We start from the raw sequence: 15590 nt of genomic DNA, 5'->3' as shown, positions 1-15590 counted from the left end.
CGCGGTGTTATGGCTGTTATCACACGGGATGACAATTGCCGTTTGAAACCGTGATCACGTCAATGAACGGGATTCGACGGGATTCGCGGGCCGAGTGTTAACCGTCGTAATAGATGAAACGATAAATGTTAAACGTCTGCGGGACGTGAAAAACGACCAAGTGAATACGATATCACGGTTGAATTTTTTTTTTGCGCATCGAACACGATAAATACGTGTCACGGATGATGCAATCGATTGGATAACGTTGATGTTCGTCGAACAGTCCGGATAATGTACACGTCGTTAATTTCGTTAAACAGTAGTTGTATAACGTGTACAACGGTAACCGGCACGATCTTTCATAATACAAGGCCAAATGTTGTAAGACTGTGATAATATTTTATTTATTCACGTAATTGTGTATATGTTTATCATTGTTGGTGCATCACAAAAAATCGAGAATTCATATTTTAATCGTTCGGAATCACAACAACAATAGAATAATATAGTATAATACGTGTTCAGAGTCAGATTAAGGGGAGCAGTTTCCCCCGGCGACTATGTTTTAAGGGTGGCAATTTATCAACGGCAAAAACAAAAGTTTTTCATTAATTATGATTTTTTGGAAGAATTAGTAATCATTAAAAAACGCGTATAACAAATAATAATAGTTCTATCAATTTACCGCAGAATTATCACTGATAAAGTAGGGCAGAGGATTTGTAGCATTTGCATTTGTTTTGCATAGTCACAAAAATAGCAGAGTACGAACCAAATACGTTTCTTGCTTTAACAAAAATAGTTATGAAATTTTATTTTATTTATCTATACATGTAAAATTCAAATACCACTGACTCACTGATTGCTCTATCTCAAAAACTATTCAACGTACGCACCTGAAATTTGGAACAGTCTTTCATCGTGTAATAAGAAAGGATTTTTCGAAAATCGCATATTAAGGGTCGAAACAGTTTTGGACTGGATGCATACATTTTTCAACTTTTGGTTACCTAGGAATTATTTGATTTGTTTAATATTTTGATTTTAATAATCACCGATTAAGAATTATGTAAATTATCATATTAAACTGTAAAACAACATAACCGAAGCCATAATTTTAAACGGAAAAATTAAACGTGAACACGTACTATTACCACGCATCCCAATGACTCCAACAGATAAGCTATTGGAATTCAAAGTTTTGCAGTTTCCAGTGCGATTCGCTTTTTCAATGATCATTGACAAATTACAAGGACAATTAAAACAAGTGTGTGGATTGAATTTTGAAAATTTATGCTTCTTACATGGATAACTGTGCGTGGCCTGCTTACGCGTCAGAAAACCTTCTGATTTATTTGTGTACGCACCACAAAAGGAAAAACAAAAAATATTGTATAATCAAAATATACTTTAATAAGTAGCATTTATTTGAAACTTCGAATTGTCAAACTTTTCTCAATAAAATGAATAAATAAAAAAATAATAATCCAAAATAAATTGAACATTGTTGTAAGGATATTTGTATATGCTTAAATATAGTAAACAGTACAGCAAGGCGTGATAGACATGGCTATATTTAATATTTACTTATTACAATACATAACAAATTAATATTTCAACCGTTATTTCGGGTGATTTATACTTAAAAAGGTATAGGTTCAACGGTAACACCCAAAAAGAGTTAAACACTCACAATTTTCTCAATAGACAATGTCAGGTATTACTCACTCATTGATCATCGCTAAATCTCAAAACTATATGAACTCGAAATTTGACATGGTGATCTCTCCAATATTCAATACATGCAATAAGAAGGGATTTTCAAAAATATTGAAACCAGCAATTACGGTAATTCAGAGGTATCACCAAAATTACTATACTGATTCATTTGATCTTTCGTTTTATTTGTTTTATAACTACCAATAGCTACACCGAACTTGGCTTTAAATTGTGTAAAGTAATAATCTATTAAAACCCATGTCACGGCCAAGAATGTTCCGTGCGAAACCGGGTAATTAAGCTAGTAATTGTATATTTTGAATATTTTTTGTTTTCAAGGCATATTTAATACTTTCGAATGACCATATTGTTATTATAACTAATATAACCTTGGAATTTTCTATTTTGGTTCGAATTATCGAATTGTTTTCTAGTATAAATTGGATATGATATGTTTACATAAGTAAATACACTGACATATAATCATGTTTATTGTACACCCGTATAGCTGTATTATAGTTTATAACCATCAGATTATTAAATTTGATATTTAAATGCTATACTATCATAAATGATTTATTTGTACATCACCAAGCAATTTTTTTTATTATTCTGTTGTTTATTTGTCTTTCGAGTTTCGTATACCGTAGTCGTAATCTTGTCAACATTCAAGTCATATTGACTGAAAAGCAAACGGGCTTAATGTTTCTTAACAGCGGTTTTTTTCACTATGAGTGGAAAACGCATACAATTAAATGATGCTGAATGTTTATACTAAATACTTATAGTTACATTTATTAAAACTACCGGACCTTATGATATGTTTATAAATATAGATTAAATAAACAATTTTAACGCTGTTTTGTTATTTACATAATTTTTTTTTATTATGAGTACAACGGTACAATAGGTTTGTAAAGGGCGGCATTTTAAAATCTACCCCCAGGCAACATAATTTTTAACCCGACACTGTGCCTATATAGGAGTATATATATTTATACAAAAATTTAAATACCACTCCTTGATTGATCATCGTAAGGCCAAAATCGCCAATCCGATTTATTTGACATTTTTAGAAAATGTTACTTATTACTATAAATAAAATGTGTAAACGCTAACTTAAAACACTTAATATCTTTACGTAGAGACCTGCGATTTGAATTTTGATTTTGTATTCGTTTTTATGACATAAAAATGTGTATTTTTACGAGTGTTTAATTTATTAACTTAAATGGACACGCGCATGCGCAGTACAACTTTTTTTTTATCTTAAATGGCAACCACCTGTTTTAATCACTAATTATTTTTTTAGAATAACGTTTTGACATCGAAGTAGTAATGTGTTCTATTCTGAATTAATAAAATGTCTCCCGTTCGAGACGAAGTAATTTAGCTAAATAATATATTGTTTTGATATACACATATAACATTTACTTTGCTCAGTTTAATTATAGATTGTTATTCGATACCTACTTCCTTTGCATAAGACTGATAACGGAGAGAGGGAACTTAAAATCGATAATGTAATATTTCAATACAATATAATAGAATTTAAAATATGTCGATCTTGAGTCCAAAAATGCATGAACATTATTTATTTCTCATTATTGGGGGATGTTATGAAAAATCTAAAAACCAAACAATATTACATCAAGTTTGACTCGAAAATGTATGAATCAAAATTTGAAAATATAAAAAGTAACTATAAAAAGTTCGAATACTATATAATTGTGTGATTTACATCATCGGGATGTCGTAAAGAATTATGAACCATTAAATGTGACTTGAAAAAGATATCCAGCTATACTAAAAAATGCATGAATTGTTCGCACATGAAAAATGATAAAAATTTAAAAGTTCATTCATTGAAGTTAATAAATATTTTTTATAAAATATAAGACGTTTTAAGATAAGATGCATCAACTGTAAGTCCTAATGTTATCGTACTTTGACGTTGCGGTACATTTAACACTGCACAGGCTACGGGGAGTGCTTATAAAAATTGTAATTTAACGCTTTACTATACGAGATCGCTGATTGACAAATGATTAGCCAAGTAATGTTGAAAACTTTCGAATTTAAACCGAATAATTATTATGTTAAACTTGCCACAGTATATGGCCGCTAATGTTATATTTATTTAATTGTCCGAGAATTAACCGTCGTAAAAACATCTCGAATTGTAATTATATAGTCATCTGTACGTGCGATTCTTTGAATAGATTTTATACGCAATTACATTTTGATTTTTACCGTTTTGAAAAATTATAAAAACGATCATAACGCAAAGTTATAATAATGCAGGCATCATACAGGTATGCATTGTTAGGGAGTTTGCGAGCATAAACTATCGCATGGTGAACTCAAAATGAAAATACGAGCTGGTATTTAACGAGTAGTTAAATACACATATATTTATAATATATGTGTACAATATACACAAGATCAGAAATTGAAATAGTATTAATTTCGTTTTTATCATGGTACTGGTGAACTACAATCGATACGAGCCATAACTCATAAAACCAGCGAAATAATAATTAAAACAGTTGAAAAAACGAATGCATAATACATTTTATGATATTATAATGATACTCATGGAAAAAAAAACCTGTACATACATATTTATTCGTCACGTGTATTCGAGATAGACGGTTTTATTCATAAACACTCAGTTAAGTTTCAATTTATTCCAAATAAATATGCTTACAGTCGTGGCTTGGCCTAGAACAACGTAATAGAACATAAACATGACAAAAAATGTTCTTAAAAATTACCAACAAAATTACAAACATTTGTTTTGTAAATTTATCAAAGCTTGCAAATTACTCAAAAAATAAAATCATTGAATTGTACAATTAAAGTGTACTTGATGTTATCACAAATAAAATTAATGACGATTATCTGTTTATAAATATTTATATTTGGAAAAACTTCTCTCCACGTCCACCGAAGAGATTGGGAGACGTTTAACATTATTATTTTATGTGTACTGTGACACAATCTTAGCGTGTTACCCACTCGAACCCAATTACTTGATAAAATTGAAATTAAATAATTAAAACCAACAAAAAAGGAAAATGTAGAAATGCTACCAACGAAAAGTTTAATCATTCTTAATCGACACTATCGTTTTCACAAGCTATACATGATGCACGTACATTTATATACATATATAATCATCGTCATAATTTTTTCGGCATGTTTAGTATTAACTATTAGTGTTGTTCTTACGCATATTTAGAAAAACATGAAAAATATGAGCAACGAAATCTATTTAAATCGTCTAACATTGTCAATCCGCTAAATTTATCAATTTCAAATGTATAAAAAAACATAGGATAAAACCGATGCACCGCATGAGTAGTTACAATCGTAGGTGTACTATTTTCTTATAATATTATATATGTTAATCAGAACTCATGAAATTTCCGATTTCACGAATTCGGAGTAACATGCACAACAATGCACAGGGGCGTGTGCTCATGGTGCCATTAAAGAGAAGCAGATGAACTGAGAGTGATTTGTGATAATAAATAATTAAATTAAATTAAAACAAAAAATATGAATTTACTAATACTCGTAAATTAATATATAAATATATGAACGAATAGAGTACATACAGAAATAAATAAATGTTTAACCCGAGTTATTATTGTGTTTGTAGTGTACGACTGATTTCTAATTAAAAATTCATCATCAGGTGTGTGTGTACAAAGTCAACAAAATCGCGACTCTAAGCCGAATATACTAGGTATATATATACTCCAGACTAGCCATTTATTTATTTGTATATTGTATAGATTGTAATTATAGTTTTGTAAATAGTACAGCTGATAATACCAGTGTGTTTGAGGACAAGGGAACCTCAAAAATTACCACTTCGGCATGGCCCTGGTAACGCACATTATGTGCATCTATGTGGATAATATGTAAACGTAACCTCGTGTGGGGGTCTCATTTATACGTACAATATTTTGTTTTATTTTATACACAAAACAGGCTGTGACACAAAGTACAGTGGTATTAAACAATGAAAAAAAAACAAATCCCGAGAGCGGAATAAAAGCACACCTATACGAATGAAAAAACGAATATAGAACAAGACTATAATTAAAATCGAGTAAAAATATTTGCTTGGCAAATTTAGTTTCATTTGGATGTGCGACTAGCGTACCAAATTTTTTCGAATTGTTCATAATATCGTCCCGATAAAAGTTTCGTTGTATCATTCCAGAATAGTTCAAAGGAAACAGCGCGTACGTTGGGCACGCGACACTGTGTTAACAGCACTCGGTGTGACCATAGTATTAACGCTGTACTCGTATTTTTACGAGCGAAAACAATTTCGCAAAATGTTAATGATTTTATGCGTTCGAGTGTCAAATGAAAAACGCCGCGGGTTGTCGACCTCGCAGTCGGATAACGACAATGGGTGTGCGCGTGGACGTATCGCGGGCATGATGATAGTAATAATATCCGCGGCCGAGATGATGCTCCTTTTCATTTCATCCCGTACATTAAAGGGAATTTGTCTTTGATAATACCGGTATGATATAGTTAGTTTAGGAGTTCTTGGGTCTTTTAAACCTTTTGGAATAGGATTCAACTATAATAATATTTCCCGAATAAAGCTGGAAATATTACGCAACCGTGTCCGAAGGGGTTCATTCGTACTTACCAACATTTTAATGCGCAGTCGATCTATCCAGTTGGAGATGGAATAAAAAATAATACCATCAATTCTTTATCTATTTTTAAGTTTTTTGTATTCGTATGAATAAATCAATACTGAAAATATAAATTCGTTTGAATCGAAATGTCGCTCTTTTGTGTCATACTCATTCGGTTTTAATTCCGTCCGAAAATGGTATTTTGTTGGGCTGGAACCCGATTGAGCACGGTTACTATCAAACAATAGGAGCCAAAAAGAACCAAAAGACCACACGATTGTGTATGAAAATGAGTGCGACGTTGCCGTTTTTTACCGTAGAATATTATTCGGTGCACCATATTACTGTGCATTCAAGATTTTTTTATAATTGTTATGTAATTCAATTTTAGATTTGTAATGATTATTTCATAATTTTAAATTTTTACGGCTCAGGTTTCCTAAAAGAAATAACTCTCCAATAGAAAAATGACAAGACACCTTTTTTTCGCATTTTTTATATTGTTGGTGTATAGAGTTCGGTGCGTCCATATTATTATTACAAAATAAAATACATTTGAATATAATTATTTATAATTAAAAATCTTTTATTGGATTTTAATCATATTTTATAATTACATTTTTTTTTTTTTTGCTAAAAAATAGCGCTCATACAATTTTCATGAAAAAGGTAAAAATTTACATTTTTTTCCTAAATACTTATTTCCAACTTTCAATCAGTATTTAAGTAGGTTGTCAGAATTTTTAAATTCAGAGTACTCACGATAAGCCTTTAAAGCGGTATTTTTAACGCACGGTAAAGTCAATGTGCATGCGACAGTTTTCGAAATATCACGCCATAATTTTACTGCGCGACACTCGTGTGTTGTGCTCTATTCATTTTAATGTACTTTAAAAAAAACGCGCAGTAAAATTACGGCGCGGTAAAATAACACTAGTGTATTGCTAGCCTAATAGTTAGTTTTCAATCTGACAACGTTGTACACAATATTTTTTTTAAATATTTATTTCGAAATAATATAATTTAGTTGCTTTACGGATGCATACAACTTATTTATTTATTTATTTATTATAAACGGACTGAAGTCCTATCACTTATACACAGTACCGCAACTATTGGGTGTGCAAGGTGTGTATTGCACATAGGCCCCTAAACCGTTATAGGCCCCACACGGAGACTCACATCATGTTTTATTATGGATTTGGTTGTAGACATTTTAACTGAAGTAAATTGATAAATATAAAAAACAGATTTATCATATTATTAAATATTTATAATCAAATACCATACCCAACTATTAACTCGTTGCCAATGACCAAATGCAATAATATTGATTATAAATACCATTATATTACTAAATTATTTGTAATCCTATGGTAATACTAATTCTTAGAACAGAAATAGCAGAAAATAATGCAGGTCATTTAAAATTAAAGATCCACTAGACTACCTTCCATAATATAAACACCGGTTAACATATTTTATTTAAAGTAGGTAAATACTTTTTTGAAAAAATATTTAGGCCCCAAATTCAGATTTGCATACCAGCCCCATAGTGTGTAGTTGCGGCACTGCCTATACATAGTTGTTTTGCACCACTTTAAGTATTCGTTATACATGATAATTTAAAAAAAAATGGGTCTAATTAATGATGTACTGATATCATGTCAATATATTGTTTTATGTTTATTTTATTTTTTTTACATTTCGAATACGATTTGCACCTCTGACCCAGAATAAAAATGTGACTTATATAATTATATCTAATGAATTTAATATTGAATTAATATTATTTATTAATTATAACTAATTAATTTTTTTCTTTTAACACTTATAATTTCATGATTTTTCTATTATTAAACAATCGTTGACTCATTGATGAATATTTTTTTACTTTTTTTTTTTTACATAATTGTATTTTTTTTTCTGAAACGTAAAGTAATGATAGGCCTTCTAGCCTGTGCCATATGCATTCGTGTATAACACGCCACTGCTTATTATATCACCAAACAAATTTAAATATAATATCGAGAACATCGAGAACAATGTTCAATCATTACCAAAGAAAATGATTATGATATGGAATATTAAAAATTGGTAGACGGGAAAAAGTAACAAAACAAATGCTCATAGTATAATGTTCTGTTTAATATTTAAAAAATACTTAACTCACTTTTTATATTTTTCAGGTCACTTATAATATAATATATATATACACTAATTATAAAAGGTTTATACGCATAATATAATAGCATAGTATACAAAAACGTATAATACATGGTAAATTATAGTTATTATTATAATTGTCAAGACTCCATTTAACAATTTTAATGCAAAGGACACTCAAAATTTAACGTCTTTATTAATAACAATTATTAGGCGATTATGAGTAGAAATATTATACTTAATGAGGAGCCACACCCGTATATTTTGTCTCCAACTCACAAACGTACAACATAGCAAATTTTCGTTTAATAGTACCATTTTATGTTTTTTAAATTTAATATTAGATTAAACCGACCAATTATCAAAACTAAAAAAAAATAAAATTGTCTGTTCGATTTCTGGATTTCATAGATTATTCTACGATATTTTAATTCTTAAACAAGTTATGATTATGTAAATTATTAAAATTTAAAAAAGCTCATATCTCGTTTGGAAATTTAAAATAATAGTGTTCTTCCCTTTAAGTTTAATAATAAGTAAATTTACTCAAATATTAAAGTTAACAATACAAAATTGGTTTTACTAAACGCAAATTTGATAAGTTGTACGGTTTTAATACGAAATCAACACCGGCGGATGCGGTGTTCTCTTAAACACAAATTATAAAAAAAAAAAAAACGGTCGTAATTCAAATAATTTTAACGAAAAAAATAATAATATTAAAAATATTTCTTGAAACGTACTTTACTCCTCGGAATTTACCCACAACATATTTTAATACTCTTCAGACAATTTATCACATATTGAATTGTACCACTCTTGACACCTGTCTTTTTAGAATTCTGTCACTGAACAAACATTTTTTGAAATACATTGTTAGTTTTTTCGCAACCCTACTCTACATGATATATTATGCAATTTATGTATCACAATGTGGCTGTAAGTTACCATCATTATAATATGCAGTACTTCATCATAAGATTATTCCGAGTAAACCATATGTTTAGAGCATTGAGTTGAATCTTTGGCCGAGAATCGAATACGTACGGTTTTGTGCGATATGAATATGATGAATCTGAAGAAAACCAAAAAAAAATCCACAAAAATGTCATTGTATCGAAATTATTGTTTAAAAACAATACAAAACTGCGGTATACGTACCAATGTACCATTTTATAATGAGTTATCTCGTAGTAATAATTTCTATATAAACCGATTTCGGAGACGGGCAGGAAGGAACTCGAGAACTACGACTTGAATATCGCATTGTGTCAGTTAGTGTTATTTCATATTCGGTGTACGGAACACATAAATAATATGATATATTATTCTAAATAAGCCCACGTAGGTCCCATAAATATATAATCGTACCGTTTTGTCACGGATTCGCGATGTTTTTTTTTATCGCGAAAATGCGAAGTGAATGAATTATACTTCTTAGTTTTTTCCGCTGTTGATATACGAGTGTGTATTATTATAATAAGCGTATATAGTGGCGGTAGTCTGCGAGGACGAAATATAAATAAACTGAAAAAGAAACGACCATACATCGTCGTTTTGTTCAAAATGCATTTAAAGTTCTCGCGAGACAACTTTCCACGTACAGCCGAGTAAATAATCATTGTTTATAATTTATTATCGTCCCGTCTGCATCAATGCAATAATGTTAACTCGGACTATGATTACACCACTTTAATTAGATAATAAATATATTTCATATATTTTTAATAAAATTAAAATAAAAAGTTTTTTTTTGATCTTGTTATTAACGATAATACCAGGAGCGTATACAAGGAGGGCGGGGGTCAGATCCCTCCTAGGCCATTTTCGAATCTTATAAAATAGTGTTCTTATAAAATAGGGTGTTAGAAACGTAAAAAAAAATGGCAAGGATTCCCATCCCATACAAAAGTTATACATACGCCCCTGAATATTATAGGTATAGTATATTATCGTGAATAATATTGTCAGGAATACGAGTGACTAAGTTTTATATACCTACCATTAAATAATACTCAACATTTTTAACATGGTAAATCAATTGAGTAGTATTACTACATTACACAACGAAATCAGAGAAAAATAATATGGGTAATTTCCAATTTGTCAATTATAAAATGAAAATTATCTCTCATGCAATACTACAATTTCAATAAAGCACATTATCATACACTGTTTAATTTATACTGAGGCCAAAAAAGAACATCAAATTCCAGACGATTTCTATGAAGCATTAGGGCCTTATTACGACGCTAAAAAAATAATGTTATACGTAAACAACATTTAATTGTATAACTTAATCTAAGAAAAACTCATGAAAATATCATATATAATATGAAATTTTAAACCCAACGGAAAAAATTAATCTAAGCTAATAACCTCGTTGTTGATGCTGAATAAAGAAAATAAAAATTATAACCATCCGCACGATCGAGGGAATACAGTTTATAATAAATCAATTCTGATTGAAGACGGCGCAAGGGCCGTTTAAATACGGCGATCCTCGTAAGATCGTTTGCTTGCACGTACTCTTTGTAAACGAACTTTTAATCCGTCGAATCCATATTTATACCTACTCACTTCTCGACACTAGTGCGTTGTAACCGTTCGGATGTATTTTTCTAGAGAAAAAAAAACGTCGTCCAGATAATTCGGGTGCAGTGGTACAGGATAATAATTTCTAAGAAAATTTTAACCGAAAACTTCTATACCTGTTTTGAATTGAACAAGATGTTTTCCAAAGTGACCAACATCGCGATGTAAGTTCAACACTGCGACAATGGACGAACGTCAGTCGTCGCATGATCCATTTGATGTATACACGTTTGTACGTGATCGGAAAATGGACATTTTTACAGTTGGATCACTTAAAATGTGCAAAATCTAAAGCTTTATAACCCCTATAGGTCACGTGAATGCGACAAGAACGAGTTTTGAATTATCAACGTGGTTCCAGGGAGAAGGAAAATAATAACGATATGTTCTGCGCACTGATCGTTATTAACCACGATATGATGAGTACGTGCAGGGGAACACCACAACAGTTCTAGAATCCATTCACGTATGTCGATTCGGAAACCGGTAAGTCTACGTACTTATCGTGACGGCGTGATAATACAATCACCTACTACTCATGCTCATTCGGAACAGAAATCTCGACTGCATCATTGACATTGCAAAAATATTACGTGGGTAAACCTTGCCGCAGTAAAATTCGTAAGACTCCAGAGTTCCCCGTGTTCTCCCCGAAAAATTAAGTGTCTCTGCAGAGATACAAGTACAAAAATACTAAAATGATTAAATGACATGGAACAGCGGAAAGTTTGTTTTTGCACTCACTGACATAAATAAAATTTTTATGTTTAGATATTTTTTTCTCGTAGTTATCGTTGATTATTATTATTCTCTTCGTTCTCTAACTGACTATAAAACGGTTTCCGCAGCGACAACGAATCATTACTGATCTGTTAAAAATTACGAAATTCATGTTGTCGCAAACACGTATATCAATTATTCTAATGTATCTGGATGTTTTTCATTCATTTCGAACTATATATTATAATAATTGGACGTATAATACTTTTTAAGTTGTGGCAAAACGTAATACGTCATACATTCAACACACAGAATTCAATACAATAGAAAAAAAAAAATTAAAATTCATAAAAAACAATATGTGTTTTGGATAAGTGCTTTCATCTTCATTTGCTTTATTTAATAAGGCCACAGAATTAGCATGAGTTTAACACACAGATGTAAACCAGTAACTAAACTGGCAAATGTCTATATTACCCGTGTATTCATGTGAAACCGATAAACGCATTGGCCATTTTGTAAGCGTAACATCCATATTGTTATCATACATTTTAACATACTGATAATAATTTTTGAAATATATCAATATAGCATCATTGACTTGCTAGTCGCATAACCTTAAAGAACAACGGGCTTCCAATATCTGAAGCCCCAGGTCATAATTTATAAAATCATATTCGTTTACCCGACGATAGTGAAAAATAAAACACGCTATATCACTGTTCAATGATTGAAGAAATGCATTTCAAGTGTCCCGTAAAAATACCATGACATATACTATATCAGTTGTTGATGAAGAGTGACGGGCAATAATTGAGTTTTCATATTGTACTCGCACGACTCGTTTCCGGTGCGAATATTATGTACTATAGAACATATATATTCATAGGCGTACGCTGACGTACGGGCCCTTTAAAAAAATGAGCCAAAGATTCTTGTACTAAAGACTACTAGTATAATTAAATATTTTAAATTCTATAAATTATTTATTTAATTCAATGTGCAAATATAAAAATAAATACTATTTAAACGTACACAATTTATATCTAAGAAATCCTTATTTACACATTATTATACTATTTACAATTCCATCCTGCTGTCCACGGGAGTAAGGTTTTTGAATGTGTCAATTACATCTTCAATTTTTATATTTTATGCAAGTTTTGATTAGTCTGATTAATAACTAATAACTTTATTACATTTATTCTCAGATATCAATTCTTTACTATAAGATTAAAACTGGCTTTACTTTATTCATGTAAAATGTAAAAATGTTCGCTATCTTGTATAGTATAGATATACATTTATTAAAGGAAAAGCCAGAGTCCGCAGGGGGGGCCGCGGCCCACCCGGCCACCCCTGTGCGCACGTCTATGTATATGATCATGCAGTATACCCGTCGGAAATTATTTTATCACATAATTCGCGACTTGAGTTCCCGAGTGAACATATATATGGTATAAAAACCAACAAATACGTATAAAGCTACAACGATTTTAATTTTCAATCGTTTTACTAAAATGCACCGACCAGCGCTACGGATCGATGATTGTGCGATGCAAGTTCTCAAAACATTCTATCACGAAATTTATTGGCATCGCCGAGATAACGAGTTATACACGCCGGACGTGTTAATGATAATCAGGGCTAGGAGCCTTATTCACTAAAATAATAATGAAGTATATGTAAACAAGTGCACTAAAAAAAAAATATTATATTATATTATTTTTCTATAATAAAATAAATAAATAATATATTTAATGTTATGTACTTACGTGAGGAATACACTTCATAAACTTCAAAAGTACATAGATGGTCACAAAATTTTGTATTCTATAAGAATTTAGATAATAGATAATTTATAAAAATTATCTTTAAGAATATAGATGCTAATATTATGATTAAAAAATAAAAATAATTGTTAGTAAATTAATAATAATTTTTTTTATATTTTTTAAGGAAACAGTCATAAACACTTGGGAAAATAGATATTTTACTATTGTATAATTGTTCAATAACACTGGGCTAGTGATCTAGGCTGATCACAACAAATTTGCCAGCCTTGGTATTATAGTATCATTTATAAATATAATATGCATTAATATGTTTTTAATATAAAATGTTGTTAAAATGATATAAATTTAATAAAATTGGGTGACATAAACATTTTTATTTCGATTGTATGTAACATAAAATTAATTAATATCTGGAATTAGATGTTGAACATCCATCATAAATCTGACATTCACAGCTTTCTGCAAAATGTTAAAACACACGAGTTTTAAGCTCGGATGATGATATTCAGAGATGGAACTAGGAATTTTTACGCCCGGGTAAAATGTTAAAATTACGCCCTATCCATAGACTAATAAACAAATACTCAAATAAATTGTGTTCTTATAATCAATATACAATCGTACTTACTGAGTTTTAACCTAATATCAGTATTTAACGAAGTTAAAAATATCAAATTAGTTGTTAATAATTACGAAAATTACACCCTCTAAAATGTTACGCCCGGGGATAAATCCCCGAATTCCCCCCTAGATCCGGCCCTGATGATATTTAACGGAGATGTGAATATGAGTTCATGTAGTCGTCGCCGCGGCGCTAGTACAAAATATGCACTCGCGTGGTACATAATTTTAAATAACAACAATAAATGTATCGTACAGAAACACAGGTAGATTGAGCAAAACGTAATTTTCATTTTGTACAACGTAATTATAATTTTCTTAATAACAACATATATTAAATCTAGAATCTACATTATAATTCAAGCAGTAAGTATATAATGCATACGTAATTAGAATGTTTAACATAGTAAAAAAAAAAGAAAAAAAATCTATTTCACATAACATCTTTATATATATGTATAATATAAAATATATATATTTTATATATATTTATGTATTTACATGTACAGCGAAAGCTCGTTACGAGTATAATAATACCAGTGCGCGTGTATACTGCGGTATATAGTTAACATGAAAAAAAAAAAAATCCTAAAAAGCGCGTTATAAAATAATATTATAATGTCGCATTTACATACAGATATTTCATCCTATACGTGTGAACCATATTATTATAGATTAACCATATTAAATGGTGGTATTAGTAGTAGTAGTAGTAGTAGTAGCGGTAGTACGTAACACGTGTCTATACAAATCACTATAATGTTACCCCGGTGTTGAGTAGAACAATTGTTCTTATATTCTTATCCCGATTATACCTAATACATATTTTTTCGTCGTCCGTGGACGCGCGCGCGTTCACAGTCGGTCAAACGCGAATTTTTCACCATGAATCAAATCCCTACGGGTGTTTACGTGTTATTTTCTACCGCGAAGAAAATTCGTTTAGTGAACCGCACTCGGTAACATAATACTCCCACATCGATTACGGTGTTTTAATATATACTACTATTGATGATCGCACGTGCTGGCGCGGTACGAACAAGACGAGTCGTGCGCCCACGACGACGTGGACTCTATCCATCCTCGTGATTAAAACAACAACGGAACATAAAAACAAAATTAATAATTAAACAGAACACGTTATCAATACTCGAAGGAAAATTATATCTTTGCTAAATAAAACATATATTGTTACGTCTGTATAACATATAATATATAACTGTGTAAGCCTATTGCTACGTATATAAATATATAATAGTTACAATAACAAGGCGCGCGTACCTTAGTACTCCGATGGTTACGGTTACTGTTTATGAGC

This window comes from Sipha flava, unplaced genomic scaffold (genome assembly GCF_003268045.1).
Source record: "Sipha flava isolate LNK unplaced genomic scaffold, YSA_version1 50_pilon_pilon, whole genome shotgun sequence".
Classification (NCBI taxonomy): Eukaryota; Metazoa; Arthropoda; class Insecta; order Hemiptera; family Aphididae; genus Sipha; species Sipha flava.
Note: the sequence above shows the minus strand (reverse complement) of the source record.